The sequence below is a fragment of the Bufo bufo genome, chromosome 8, assembly GCF_905171765.1.
Source record: "Bufo bufo chromosome 8, aBufBuf1.1, whole genome shotgun sequence".
In the NCBI taxonomy this organism is placed as follows: Eukaryota; Metazoa; Chordata; class Amphibia; order Anura; family Bufonidae; genus Bufo; species Bufo bufo.
The window spans coordinates 168479743-168493675 of NC_053396.1; the positions used below are offsets into that span (position 1 = coordinate 168479743).

General features: G+C 41.3%; 1 pseudogene; it reads right to left on the reverse strand.

Moving 5' to 3' along the window:
• Nucleotides 1–3707: 3707 nt before the first annotated feature.
• LOC120977385 lies at nt 3708–6800 on the reverse strand (annotated as a pseudogene).
• Between the last annotated feature and the right edge of the window lie 7133 nt (nt 6801–13933).

Genomic DNA, 13933 nt, shown 5'->3' on the forward strand with positions numbered 1-13933 from the left:
ATCCGGATTAATGCCATTCAATGGGCATTAATTCCGGATCCGGCCTTGCGGCAAGTGTTCAGGATTTTTGACCGGAGCAAAAAGCGCAGCATGCTGCGGTATTTTCTCCGGCCAAAAAACGTTCCGTTCCGGAACTGAAGACATCCTGATGAATTTCTCTCCATTCAGAATGCATGGGGATAATCCTGATCAGGATTCTTCCGGCATAGAGCCCAGACGACGGAACTCTATGCCGGAACACAACAACGCAAGTGTGAAAGAGCCCTTAGATGGTCAGCTCGGCAGCAGGCCCTCGCCCACAAATTTCTTTAGATGGTCACCAGCAGGCCATCAATCATAATTTGTCAAGGGTGTGTATGATGTCCTCTTTTATGTGTAATAAACGGTGTATTGGAGTGCCGGTTCCTTGTAATATTTGGCAGCCCTTTCACTTAGTGCATAGGCTTTATGAGTGTAGGAATCCCACTACCTGAACAATTGTACCACAATGTGAATAAGGCCCTCCTTTATGTGATATACAGGTTGTATCGGAGTGATAAACTGCTACTTGCATATTTTCAGTGACAGAAAACATAATTTACTCAATCATGTTGCAATTTCCAAAACACATATTTCATTATTTGATAGGACCTATGACAGAGTAGTGATCAAAGAAACCTCAACTGATATGTCTGTTTTAGCAACTACTTAAAGGGATTTTCTGAGAATTAAATTCTGATGTCCTCTGGATAGGTCATCAGTATCTGATCGGTGAAGGTCTGACATCCGATACTCCCGCCAATCAGTTGTTCAAGAAGGCTGAAGCTCTTGCAGCAGCTCTGCGGCCTTCTCTCACCTTTCCCTAGGCCAGTGATGACACGTTCATCTGTCACATGGTCTAGGAGCAGCTCAGCCCCATAGAAGTGAAAGGGGCAGAGGTGTGATACCAAGCACAGACGCTATACAATGTACGGCGCTGTGCTTAGCGAGCAAGGAGAAAGAACAGAAATGCTGGTGCCTTCCCAAAACTGCTGATCAGATGTTGGACCCCACCGATCAGATACTGATGACCTATCTGGAGGACAGATCATCAGCATTTAAGTCTAGGCAAATTCTTTTAATTCTAAAACATGTATTCTTATGACTCTATGTTGTACTATTCCATTAATATTCCTGCTAGAAGTAATGAATGAAGTTTGCAATAGAGGTCCAGATGGATGTTACCAGTTTAGGTTGGTCCCAGCAGAGTCTGCCATGATCTGATCAGTGCTTCCAGTGTCACACTGTGCAGCCCCCCCCCCCCCCCAACTGGTAACACCCTTTTGGACCTTCATTGTTTTTCTCCAGATTTGGGTCCCATGCTGCTATGTTTTCAAGTGTTCAATGTTGGAAGAATCATTATGGCTGAGTTCACATGTTATATTGATGCCTAAACTTTGGCAACATACAAATCGTATTTTTTGGGTTTTCAAATTGATTGCAGCAAACAGCAACGGCTGCGCAGTAAACTATTAATAGTGGCATGGTAAGCTGCTTCAAAATCCATTGGTCGTTAAAGTGGTTGCTTTCACAGTGAGATGGGACTAAGCGCTAGCCTCTGGTGGCTGGGCTTAAGGATTCTCTAAGCGGGCCAGCGCTCCACTGTTTCATCTATGTACAGTACAGACCAAAAGTTTGGACACACCTTCTCATTCAAAGAGTCTTCTTTATTTTCATGACTATGAAAATTGTAGATTCACACTGAAGGCATCAAAACTATGAATCAACACATGTGGAATTATATACATAACAAACAAGTGTGAAACAACTGAAAATATGTCATATTCTAGGTTCTTCAAAGTAGCCACCTTTTGCTTTGATTACTGCTTTGCACACTCTTGGCATTCTCTTGATGAGCTTCAAGAGGTAGTCCCCTGAAATGGTTTTCACTTCACAGGTGTGCCCTGTCAGGTTTAATAAGTGGGATTTATTGCCTTATAAATGGGGTTGGGACCATCAGTTGCGTTGAGGAGAAGTCAGGTGGATACACAGCTGATAGTCCTACTGAATAGACTGTTAGAATTTGTATTATGGCAAGAAGAAAGCAGCTAAGTAAAGAAAAACAAGTGGCCATCATTACTTTAAGAAATGAAGGTCAGTCAGTCAGCTGAAAAATTGGGAAAACTTTGAAAATAAGGGCTATTTGACCATGAAGGAGAGTGATGGGGTGCTGCGCCAGATGACTTGGCCTCCACAGTCACCGGACTTGAACCCAATCGAGATGGTTTGGGGTGAGCTGGACCGCAGAGTGAAGGCAAAAGGGCCAACAAGTGCTAAGCATGTCAGGGAACTCCTTCAAGACTGTTGGAAGACCATTTCAGGGGACTATCTCTTGAAGCTCATCAAGAGAATGCCAAGAGTGTGCAAAGCAGTAATCAAAGCAAAAGGTGGCTACTTTGAAGAACCTAGAATATGACATATTTTCAGTTGTTTCACACTTGTTTGTTATGTATATAATTCCACATGTGTTAATTCATAGTTTTGATGCCTTCATAGTCATGAAAATAAAGAAAACTCTTTAAATGAGAAGGTGTGTCCAAACTTTTGGTCTGTACTGTATGTCGGTTCACAGGTAGTCTTTAAAGCATCAAATTTTTGACTTTTCAAAAATAAAGTTGCATAATGGCTGTGCTTTATTGTAGAATAATAACTGTGAAGGAATAGGTCTTTTTTGGGCTTCCCTTATGTTTTCCTCAGCCATATTATTCCCCGTTTCAGCTGCACAGCTAGATGCATTTCTCTCACAAGCAGTGGGTGTCTCCCTTCTATCCAATCTGGCAGTCCTGTACTGCAGTGACCTAACTTCCGTTACTTCCCACAATATTTGTTTTCTTCTAGGGAGCTAAGAAAGCTGATTAGGAGGGGGAGATCATACTTACAGACACACATGGGTTTCTCCGCTCTTCAGAAGCTGTGTAGAGGAAATGCTTCTATCAGGCTTAGGAGCTCATTTGCCCCTATTTCCTGTGAACTTTTACTATAGATGGACCTAGCAAATTAGGTGGTAGTGAGACCCCTAGTGGCCATGACTTTACAGCTTTTTTTCAGGTCAATGCAGGCATATTTCTAAATAAAGTAATTTAGAAATGTGCTAATTACACGATTCTGTATTAAATTAAATTGTGTAAAAGTACAGTCACTCTTTAAAGGGGGTTTCCACATCCTTAACATATGACTCATAGGTGGGGGCTAGGACACTGATCACAGGGGAATGTTTAACCCTTTTGTGTTTCACCAAACATGATTTTGCCACTCGCCTATATTTACTTAAAATAGGCTTCAATACCAAACACAACTCATATATATAAATACCTGCTTCTTACAACATTGGTTCACATTGATTTCAGACACAGGTGGAAGGTTAAATGGAGGAGTTTTCCGAGAGTTTTGTACTGATGACCTATCCTCTAGATAAGTCATCAGTATCTCATCTGTGGAACCCCCAGAACCCCCGCTGATCAGTGGTTTGAGAAGCCACCGGCACTCGCAGTAGTGCAGCGGCCTTCTCTCAGCCCATCAAGCACATAGTTGTACATTGTATAGCCACTGTGTTTGGTATCTCAGCTCAGCCCCATTCACTTCAATGGGGCTGTGCTGCGCCTAGGCCAAGTGACCGATGAAGGTGACATCACATGGCCTAGGCAAAGCTGATGAAGGCCGCATCCCTACTGTGAGAGCTGCGGCCTTCTCAAACAGCTGATCAGTGGGGGTTCCAGGTGTTGGACCCCGCAGAATTAACTGCAAAATTGAGAGGTCATCAGTAAAAAAAAATCTTAGAAAACCCCTATAAATGATCAGTCCAATCAAAAACTGCCAATATGGCAACCTAAATTTTAACTCACAATGTTACATAATAAATATACAATACAGCCTTCCATATATCATAAAAGTCATACTTTTGAGTTCTAATAAGTTCCATTCAGCTCTGGCTCATTAGAATCACTACCCCGTTTGGAGGAGTTGTGATGGCTGTTTGTGCTCTGCAATAGTCTTATACTACTAAATACATGCCGGAAATTCTCTCTAAACCGATTTCCAGCCAAACAATACAATAACAGGTTAATGCAACTGTTGGAAAATCCTAGACAAATGCTCAAAGACATAGCAGCCTCCACAAATTTCTTAATTCTGCAGTCATTAATAATTTGCATTCTTCTGAGAACATCCAAAAAGGTCATTATGTGGAATGGTAGCCAACAAATCAAAAAGCATACAACGATGGAGGTGACCATCTTCAGAACCCGATCTCTGGTTTTCTTGTTCAGCATGGACCCTTTGGTCATTTTTAGATGTAATCCAATCATGGTGTAGCAAGTAAGAATAACAAATGTTGGAAAGCAGAAGCCTAGTGTGATCTTCAGTAGGGCCATGGCCACACATCAGCTTGAATATTTCTCCTTGGGAAAGTCCATAATACAGGCGTAGACATCAAGGTTCTTAATGTAGTAAGTGTTCCGAAAGTAGAAGGTGGGAAGTGTTGACATGATGGCTAAGGCCCAGATGATAAAGGCCACAAAAATTGCATGTGTCAGTGTCCTCCTCTGCGACCGGAGAGGATAGACGATGGCCAAATACCGGTCAACAACTGATGAAGAAGATGCTGGCAAATATATTCAAGGTTAAAAGAGAGCTTGAAATTTTGCACATTACTGCCCCAAACATCCAGTTCAAACCAAAGGCGTAATATGTGGCCTAAAACGGTAGAGTCATGAGGAACAACATGTCAGCTACAGCCAGGTTCAAGATATAGATGCTTGCCACAGTTTTTATGTCTCCTTGTAGACAAATGACCGAAATAACCAAACTGTTCCCAATGAAGCCGAAGATAAAGATGAAGGAGTAGAAAGCAGGGAGCAGATCAAGCTGGTAATCCGGAATAGTGTTATTAGCACAGGACGATGCCACAGACTGGTTACTCATTACATTAATAGACAGCTTATGGAGCTCCTCGCTCATGTTGGGGAGCACAGAATAGTTTCTATGTAGCATCCTCTTTGGGGATGAGAAGTCTATCGTTTCACCTTCACCACCATGTAACCACCTGAAAAATATAATTGCATCCTAGATAAATGTATCAATTACTTGGTCAATTGTATAGTATATGTAACCCGCAATATCAATAAGATGCAAAAAAGAGATAAGTAGCACAACGTCTATAATACACTATTATTACAGGATGGATGGTTTGCAAGCAACAAATTGAGTTCATTATCAGATATATAGATGTATCAGAATCAATTGGTTTTGGGGCCGCGTTCTTTACCCCAAAATAGGGCCTCATTCACACTTAAGTGATTCACATTCATAGTCTCCATGGTCAGCACACTGACTCCATGTGCCTTACACATCGGTGGTTTTCCATATGGGTCCATGGTAACATTATAGTCTACGGGTCTGGATAGATGTCATCAGTTTTTTTCATGGATCTTTGCTAGAAGATGCTCTGGAAATTAATTTTCAGCCTAGCATTGTCCTCGAACCATGGATGACACGCGGACTGAAAATCACAGAATTACGGATGAATCATGAACAGTGTCATGGATACAATATGGAACATACCATCACAGACATACCGCGGAATGTTAATGATTTCATACAGATCTACATTTAGTCCTAAGGAAAACCCACATTGTAATATCATGAGCTGTGTGCCAAATGACAAACCCAGTTAGTGGTTGAATATGCAGCATACATGAATACTAAGGTCTCATGCACACGACCATACGTATTTTGCGGTCCACGAAACACAAATCCACGAAAAAATAACAAATGACATCCGTGTGACGTCCGTGTTGCATCCGTTTTTTTGCAGATCCATTGAAACAATGCCAAGGACATGTTCTATTCTTTTTGCGGAATGGACGTACCGACATAATACAAACACAGAATACACACGGAGTTATTTTTTGCAGCCCCATTGAAATAGATGGTTCCGCACACGGGCCACCAAAAAAAAGGAACGGACACGGACAACAAAAACATTCAGGTGTATTCATTAACTTATTAGAACTAATTATAATAACTACAGTATCGCTTCAGACCAGTCATTCACCACCAGTAACCAAACGGTTAAAATAAGACAGTTGTCGACCCGCTGACTGAATCAGGGGCAGCCGACGGAGTCATTTTGCGCGCTTTGGTGTATAAGTCATCATTTGTGTTATCTGCACTTTTACTTAGGGCTAAAAATAAATTCACTACTTTATCTTCATCAAATAAATAGTTCAATGACAAACACAACACTGCTATATTACACTATGGGGATATTAATAAAACTGCAGACCTGAGATTTTAGGCATATCATTTGGAGTACATAAAACTATATTTTCCCCATATCCTATCATATAATGTCATTTCTGAGACAGGTATACATGAGGAGGTGCCAATGAACTAAAGACGAGTTTGCCGCTTGGCAGAACTGATTGTTATATAATATTGTAGTTCCATAGGACTACAGGAATACCTGATATTATCTTAACAACGTATTAGTTAAATGACAAATTCCGCCCTGATACATCTAACACGTATCTGTAAGATTACAGCAGTGATCCAATACACATATAAATGCAGAATGCAAGAAATAATCAGTTTCTGACTCCACAGATGACAACTTACGGCAGAAAGAAGCTCTACTGGGTCGGGATATCCTTCTCTGTGTCCTCGTCCTGGAATAATTCCCTGAAATGTCTGCTTTCTTTCTTATATCTTCTGTTTATTCCTCTGGGACTTGCTATCCCACATCGCTGTGAGATTGGAATAGAAAATCTTGGCGCAGAGCTTTTTGGCAACTTCAACTAGCGCGCTCCCTTCATTTCACATTGTATGTAGAACTCAGGAGAAAGAGAAAGAAAAGCGCCTGAGATTCCTCCAGGTCCAGATAGAAATTCTTTCTGGTTGCACTCTGATTTCTACCAAGCTGCATGACGTAATGGTTACCCGGCAGTTCAATAAGATTATTGAGAAGGTTCTACAAGATTTCCTATATAAAGTCAATGTGCTTCTAGACAGGTTGCTTTGGATCTCGTTGCAATGCCTTAAATAAATATCTCATAAGGACCTCATTTTAAGAAGAAGCCGATGCAGGGACAAATTGATCTTCTCCTTGTGTATGGAATATAAAGCATGGGTCAGCAACCTCCGGTACTCCAGCTGTTGTGAAATTACAACTCCCAGCATGCATTCACTTCTATGGGATTTCTGTAAATAGCCAAGTAAGTGTGCAGGGAGTTGTAGTTTTATTACAGCCGGAGTGCCGGAGGTTGCTGATCCCTGTTGTAAAGCATTGATGGGTAGTGATGAGCGGCAGGGGTCATATTCGAATTTGCGATATTTCGCAAATATTTTGTAGAATATTCATCGAAAATTCGCAAATTCGAAAATTCACGGTTTTTTTTTTACTCGAAAAATCGGAAAGGTAATGATTGTGTAATATGCGAATTTTCGTAATTCGAATTTTCGGATTCGAATTTTTTATTGAGAATTTTTCAACTTACAACTATTAGACAAAGAAGATTATAGTACTATATTAGCTAAATTGCTCTATATTCGATTTTTTTCGAATATTCTCTATAGTGCTATAACTTAGTTTTTTTGAATATTCATAATATATGAATAAGAATATATAGCAATATAGCGAATATTTAAAAAAAAACGAATATAGAGCAAAATTCGCAAACACTACTACTCCTAAAGTCAAGTATATTGCAGCCTTCTTATTGGCCCACAAGCTAGAAGCAGTAAGGGATCATGTGTACTGATAAAAAAATAAAATTAAAATTAAAATCGGAAAAAAAAATCGAAAATGTGAATATTCGAAATTACGAATATATGTAACTATATTCGAAATATTTGCGAATTTTCGAAGTACCTATATTCGTGATAAAAATTCGAAATTCGAATATTCATGATCAACACTATTGATGGGCCTACATAGACTTTTCTAATACAAGGTATTCCCAAGTGGAGGATCTCTCTCTATGACTTCATGGGTTTTCATTGTGTGGGTGCATTAAAATCCACTAAATGGTTCTCAAAGTGCTAACTTGAGGGACGGAAATAAACAGGTGTAGTGGCCAGGTACGGGTGGATAATATTCTGTATTTGTCGTGACGCCAATTGCAGCGTGCGCAGGGTACTACCCCAGGGCCCTTCCAAGGTGTTATAACGAACGGCCCAGGTTAGGAATTCCAGAGTGGGGTAATGGCCTATAATGTCTCTGTAGTTTTGTGGTAGTTGTGTCACGGAATCTCCTACCTGGGTACGGCCGGACTCCTGACTCACTTGCAATAAATTTGAGTGTAGTGATAGTAGGAGTAATAGAGAAACTTTGCAGAATAAATGATGTCCAGACCTTTAGATAAAGTTCAAACATTGCTTTACTTGAAATAACTTGCATCCAAACAGTATACAGCTTTGGTCTCTTGGTCCCAGCAGGTTTTGGCAATGATTGGCAGGAATGAGTACGTCTGCTTTAAATGTTGAGCTTGCAGGATAAACGCCTGCTTGGTAGCTCTGTAACTGTGGCAGGTTTCGCTTCTGCACTTATCTGTAACTTCGGCTGTGTGAAGACAGACTAGCTGAAGAGGAATAGGCTTCTCTGGACTTATATCACAGATGGATTCTCAGGGGATACTTTCTTCCTTGAACTCTGGAGTTTGACTGTAGTTTCTGCTCTCTTCATCCAGCAGAGCTGAGGGTGCTCAGACTGGTATATAGCCACGTCTCTTGCGGAGACGTGCCCCTACTTTCTTCCCTAAGGAGGGAACTACTCAAAACCCTCCTTTCCCCAACAGGGGGTAAACTATATCTAGTTCTATGAAACACTCCGTATTCTACTTAATTACACAGGCGCTTATACCTCCAACAACTGCCGCTGCGGTATCGCAGCGGTATCGCTGCCGCTGCTATCCCAAAAAATGACGAAGAATAACGGTTGAGTCGTTTTTGGTCCTCCCGACTATTCGTAGCTCAAACTGTGACGTCACACAGCGCTCCGTGCGAGCGCGAGCAGGAAAGTGTTTGAACGTAAGCTGTGCCACCGGCCGAGGCCAGCTCAGCGAAAACAATAATAACAGCAATACTAATAGGGCAGAGCCTCCCGAACCCCCCTCATGTCGATGTGAGAGCAAGAGGAGAGAATGCCAACATACAGGTGGCAAAGCAGAACTCAAACAGGTAAACACTGATCCGGGAGTTTATAGCCATTGTATATTGTGTTTTCTAGGCACTGACAACAGTGAAGGTGAGTAGGGAGTGCATCGCGCAGTACCATAGCATATCATACATTATCTAGATAGTAGATGAAAAAGTGCACAACATATATAGAGAGGCGCACTGCCAGGGATAAATGGAATTAAAAACAACAAATAAAATAGTGTTACTTACAAGGGGAGGATATATCCTGTTGGGGGAGGGTATTGAACTGGAATATCCAGATCAATATCCAGATCATTCCACAGCTGTTTGAAAAGAACCTGATGTGTAATGAATCGGAATCACCAAAAGAGATTTGGCATCCTGTGAATGATATTGTAAAAAATGTCTCGAGACACTATGTAAAGTTCAACCATGTGTAATATTCAACCTGTGTTGGTCAACTCGCTCTCAAACTCTGGGTGGTATGTCCAATATACTGAAGGCCACTGGGGCACTCCAGCATATAAATCACAAATCTAGATCTACAATCTAAATGGTGTTTGATTTGAATGGTCTCTACATTGTTCCTGATTGAGATGGTGTGAGTATTGTGTAATATTAAAGTAACATTTAGAGCACTTTGCTCCACATTTAGAAATACCCTTATCTTTATTTTTCCCTAAGGTGTATACCAGGGTCTTTGGGTTCCCCGGGACCTTAACCACCTCAGCTCCCCTAGCTTAAACACCCTTAATGACCAGACCACTTTTTACAATTCTGCACTACACAACTTTCACGGTTTATTGCTCGGTCATACAACTTACCACCCAAATGAATTTTACCTCCTTTTCTTCTCACTAATAGAGCTTTCATTTGGTGGTATTTCATTGCTGCTGACATTTTTACTTTTTTTGTTATTTATCGAAATTGACCGAAATTTTTGCAAAAAAATGAAATTTTTCACTTTCAGTTGTAAAATTTTTCAAATAAAACTACATTTCTATATAATTTTTTCTCTAAATTTATTGTTCTACATGTCTTTGATAAAAAAAAATGCAATAAGTGTATATTTATTGGTTTGCGCAAAAGTTATAGCGTTTACAAACTATGGTGAAATCCTAAAGGTGCTCGTTAGAATTTGGGCCCCTTTGGGCACCTAGGCTGCAAAAAAGTGTCACACATGTGGTATCGCTGTACTCAGGAGAAGTTGGGCAATGTGTTTTGGGGTGTACTTTTACATATACCCATGCTGGGTGAGAGAAATATTTCTCTAAAAGTCAACTTTTCCCATTTTTTTATACAAAGTTGTCATTTTAGAGAGATATTTCTCTCACCTAGCATTGGTATATGTAAAAAGACACCCCAAAACACATTGCCCAACTTCTCCTGAGTACGGCGATACCACATGTGTGACACTTTTTTGCAGCCTAGGTGCGCAAAGGGGCCCAAATTCTAAAGAGCACCTTTAGGATTTCACAGGTCATTTTTTACGCATTTGGATTCCAAATTACTTCTCACGCTTTAGGTCCCCTAAAATGCCAGGGCAGTATAAATACCCCACAAGTGACCCCATTTTGGAAAGAAGACACCCCAAGGTATTCCGTGAGGGGCATTGCGAGTTCCTAGAATTTTTATTTTTTTTGCCACATGTTAGCGGAAAATGATGATTTTCTTTTATTTTTATTTATTTTTCTTACAAAGTCTCGTATTCCACTAACTTGTGACAAAAAATAAAATTTTACATGAGCTCACCATACCCCTCACGGAATACCTTGGGGTGTCTTCTTTCCAAAATGGGGTCACATGTGGGGTATTTATATTGCCCTGGCAATTTAGGAGCCCTAAAGCGTGAGCGAAGTCTGGAATATAAAAGTCAAAAAAATTTTACGCATTTGGATTCCGTGAGGGGTATGGTGAGTTCATGTGAGATTTTATTTTTTGTCACAAGTTAGTGGAATATGAGACTTTGTAAGAAAAAAAAAAAAAAAAAAACAATTTCCGCTAACTTGTGCCAAAAAAAAAAAAAACTTCTATGATCTCGCCATGCCCCTCAAAAGTGATCTTTTTATAGCGCCACAGCGATTTTACGGTGTTTTTGCAGTGATCAGAAAAAAAAAAATTCAGTCACTGCGGTGGGGCGGACTGAACGCAAGTGTGCGCACAAGATCAGGCCTGATCGGGCGAACACTGCGTTTTTTGTAGAGCCTATAGAACATGTCCTATTCTTGTCCGCAATTGCGGACAAGAAAAGGCATTTTCTATATAGTTCTGGCAATGTGCGGATCCGCAAAATGCGGAAAGCACATTACCGGTGTCCGTGTTTTGCGGATCCGCGGTGTCCATGTTTTGCGGATGCGTGGATCCGCAAAACACATATGGACGTCTGAATGGAGCCTTACAGGGGGGTGATCAGGGAGTCTATATGGGGTGATCACCCCCCTGTCATTGATCACCCCCCTGTAAGGCTCCATTCAGACGTCCGTATGTGTTTTGCGGATCCGTGGATTCGCGGATCCGCAAAACACATAAGGACGTCTGAATGGAGCCTTACAGGGGGGTGATCAATGACAGGGGGGTGATCAGGAAGTCTATATGGGGTGATCACCCCCCTGTAAGGCTCCATTCAGACATCCGTATGTGTTTTGCGGATGATCCGCAGATCCGCAAAACACATATGGACGTCTGAATGGAGCCTTACAGGGGGGTGATCAGGGAGTCTATATGGGGTGATCACCCCCCTGTCATTGATCACCCCCCTGTAAGGCTCCATTCAGACGTCCGTATGTGTTTTGTGGATCCGTGGATTCGCGGATCCGCAAAACACATAAGGACGTCTGAATGGAGCCTTACAGGGGGGTGATCAATGACAGGGGGGTGATCAGGAAGTCTATATGGGGTGATCACCCCCCTGTAAGGCTCCATTCAGACATCCGTATGTGTTTTGCGGATGATCCGCGGATCCGCAAAACACATATGGACGTCTGAATGGAGCCTTACAGGGGGGTGATCAGGGAGTCTATATGGGGTGATCACCCCCCTGTCATTGATCACCCCCCGGTAAGGCTCCATTCAGACGTCCGTATGTGTTTTGCGGATCCGCAAAACACTTACGGACGTCTGAATGGAGCCTTACAGGGGGGTGATCAATGACAGGGGGGTGATCAGGGAGTCTATATGGGGTGATCAGGGGTTAATAAGGGGTTAATAAGTGACGGGGGGGTGTAGTGTAGTGGTGTTTGGTGCTACTTACAGAGCTGCCTGTGTCCTCTGGTGGTCGATCCAAGCAAAAGGGACCACCAGAGGACCAGGTAGCAGGTATATTAGACGCTGTTATCAAAACAGCGTCTAATATACCTTTTTGGGGTTAAAAAAATCGCATCTACAGCCTGCCAGCGAACGATCGCCACTGGCAGGCTGTAGATGTACTCGTTTACCTCTGGTTCCTGTGAACGCGCGCTCCTGTGTGCGCGTGTTCACAGGAAATCTCGCCTCTCGCGAGAGGACGCGCTGGCGCGTCCAGGAGGCATAACAGGGCCGCCACCAGGCCGCAATCCTGCATACGGCGGTCCTGAGCTGGTTAAAGGGGTTGTCCCATGAAAAATATCCCACAGTTTTCAAACCAGCACCTGGATTTGAATACTTTTGTAATTGCATGTAATTAAACATTTAGTATAGCTACTGAGTTATTCAATTAAATGTATCTGTATAGATCACCTGCCCTTTTTTCTTTTTCTTATATCTTTGACCTGCTCACTGAGAAGAACGCACATGCTCAGTTTCATCCTTCAACTGCCTCCTGGGCTATGATTGGGATAGAGCTCCAGCAGAAAAGACACGCCCCCTGAGCTGCAGGAGAAAGGACACTCCCCCTTGAGCTGCCAGCTTGATATAAATCTAGCAGAGCAATGAATGGGGAGATCTCTGCATCCATGTGAGGTACAGGGCTGGTTCTAGATTTATTAGAAAGAGATTGCTCTGTACTACTGTATGGTTTCCGATTTTCATTTTCTACATTAATCATGGGACCCCCACTATGAAAGGGTTTTCTAGGCTTTTAATATTGATAACCTCTCCTCAGGATAAGTCATCAATAGTGTTGATCACAAATATTCTAATTTCAAATTTTTATCGCGAATATAGGTACTTCGAAAATTTGCGAATATTTCGAATATAGTGATATATATTCGTAATTTCGAATATTCGATTTATTTTTTATTTTTTTAATTTATTTTTTATATTCGATATTTTTTTTTTTTAATCAGTACACATAATCCCTCCCTGCTTCTAGCTTGTGGGCCAATAAGAAGGCTGCAATATACTTGACTTTAGGAGTAGTAGTGTTTGCGAATTTTGCTCTATATATTTTTTTTTCGAATATTCGCTATATTGCTATATGTTCTTGTTTTAGCAATATAGCAAATATTCGAAAAAAAAAGAATATTGAGCAATTTAGCTAATATAGTGCTATAATATTCTTTGTCTAAAAGTTGAAAAATTCGCGATAAAAATCAAAAATTCAAATACGAAAATTTGCATGTTACACGATCATTACCTTGCCGATTTTTTGAGTAAAAAAAATCGTAGAATATAACGAATATTCGAATTTGCGAATATTCGACGAATATTATACGAAATATTTGTGAATATCGTGAATTTGAATATGACCCCTGCCGCTCATCACTAGTCATCAATATCAGATCAGCTATGTCTATGGCAAGCAGGTAGAGAGACACCTGATCGACGAATGGTGTCAGGTGTCGGACCCTCTACGATCTGATAT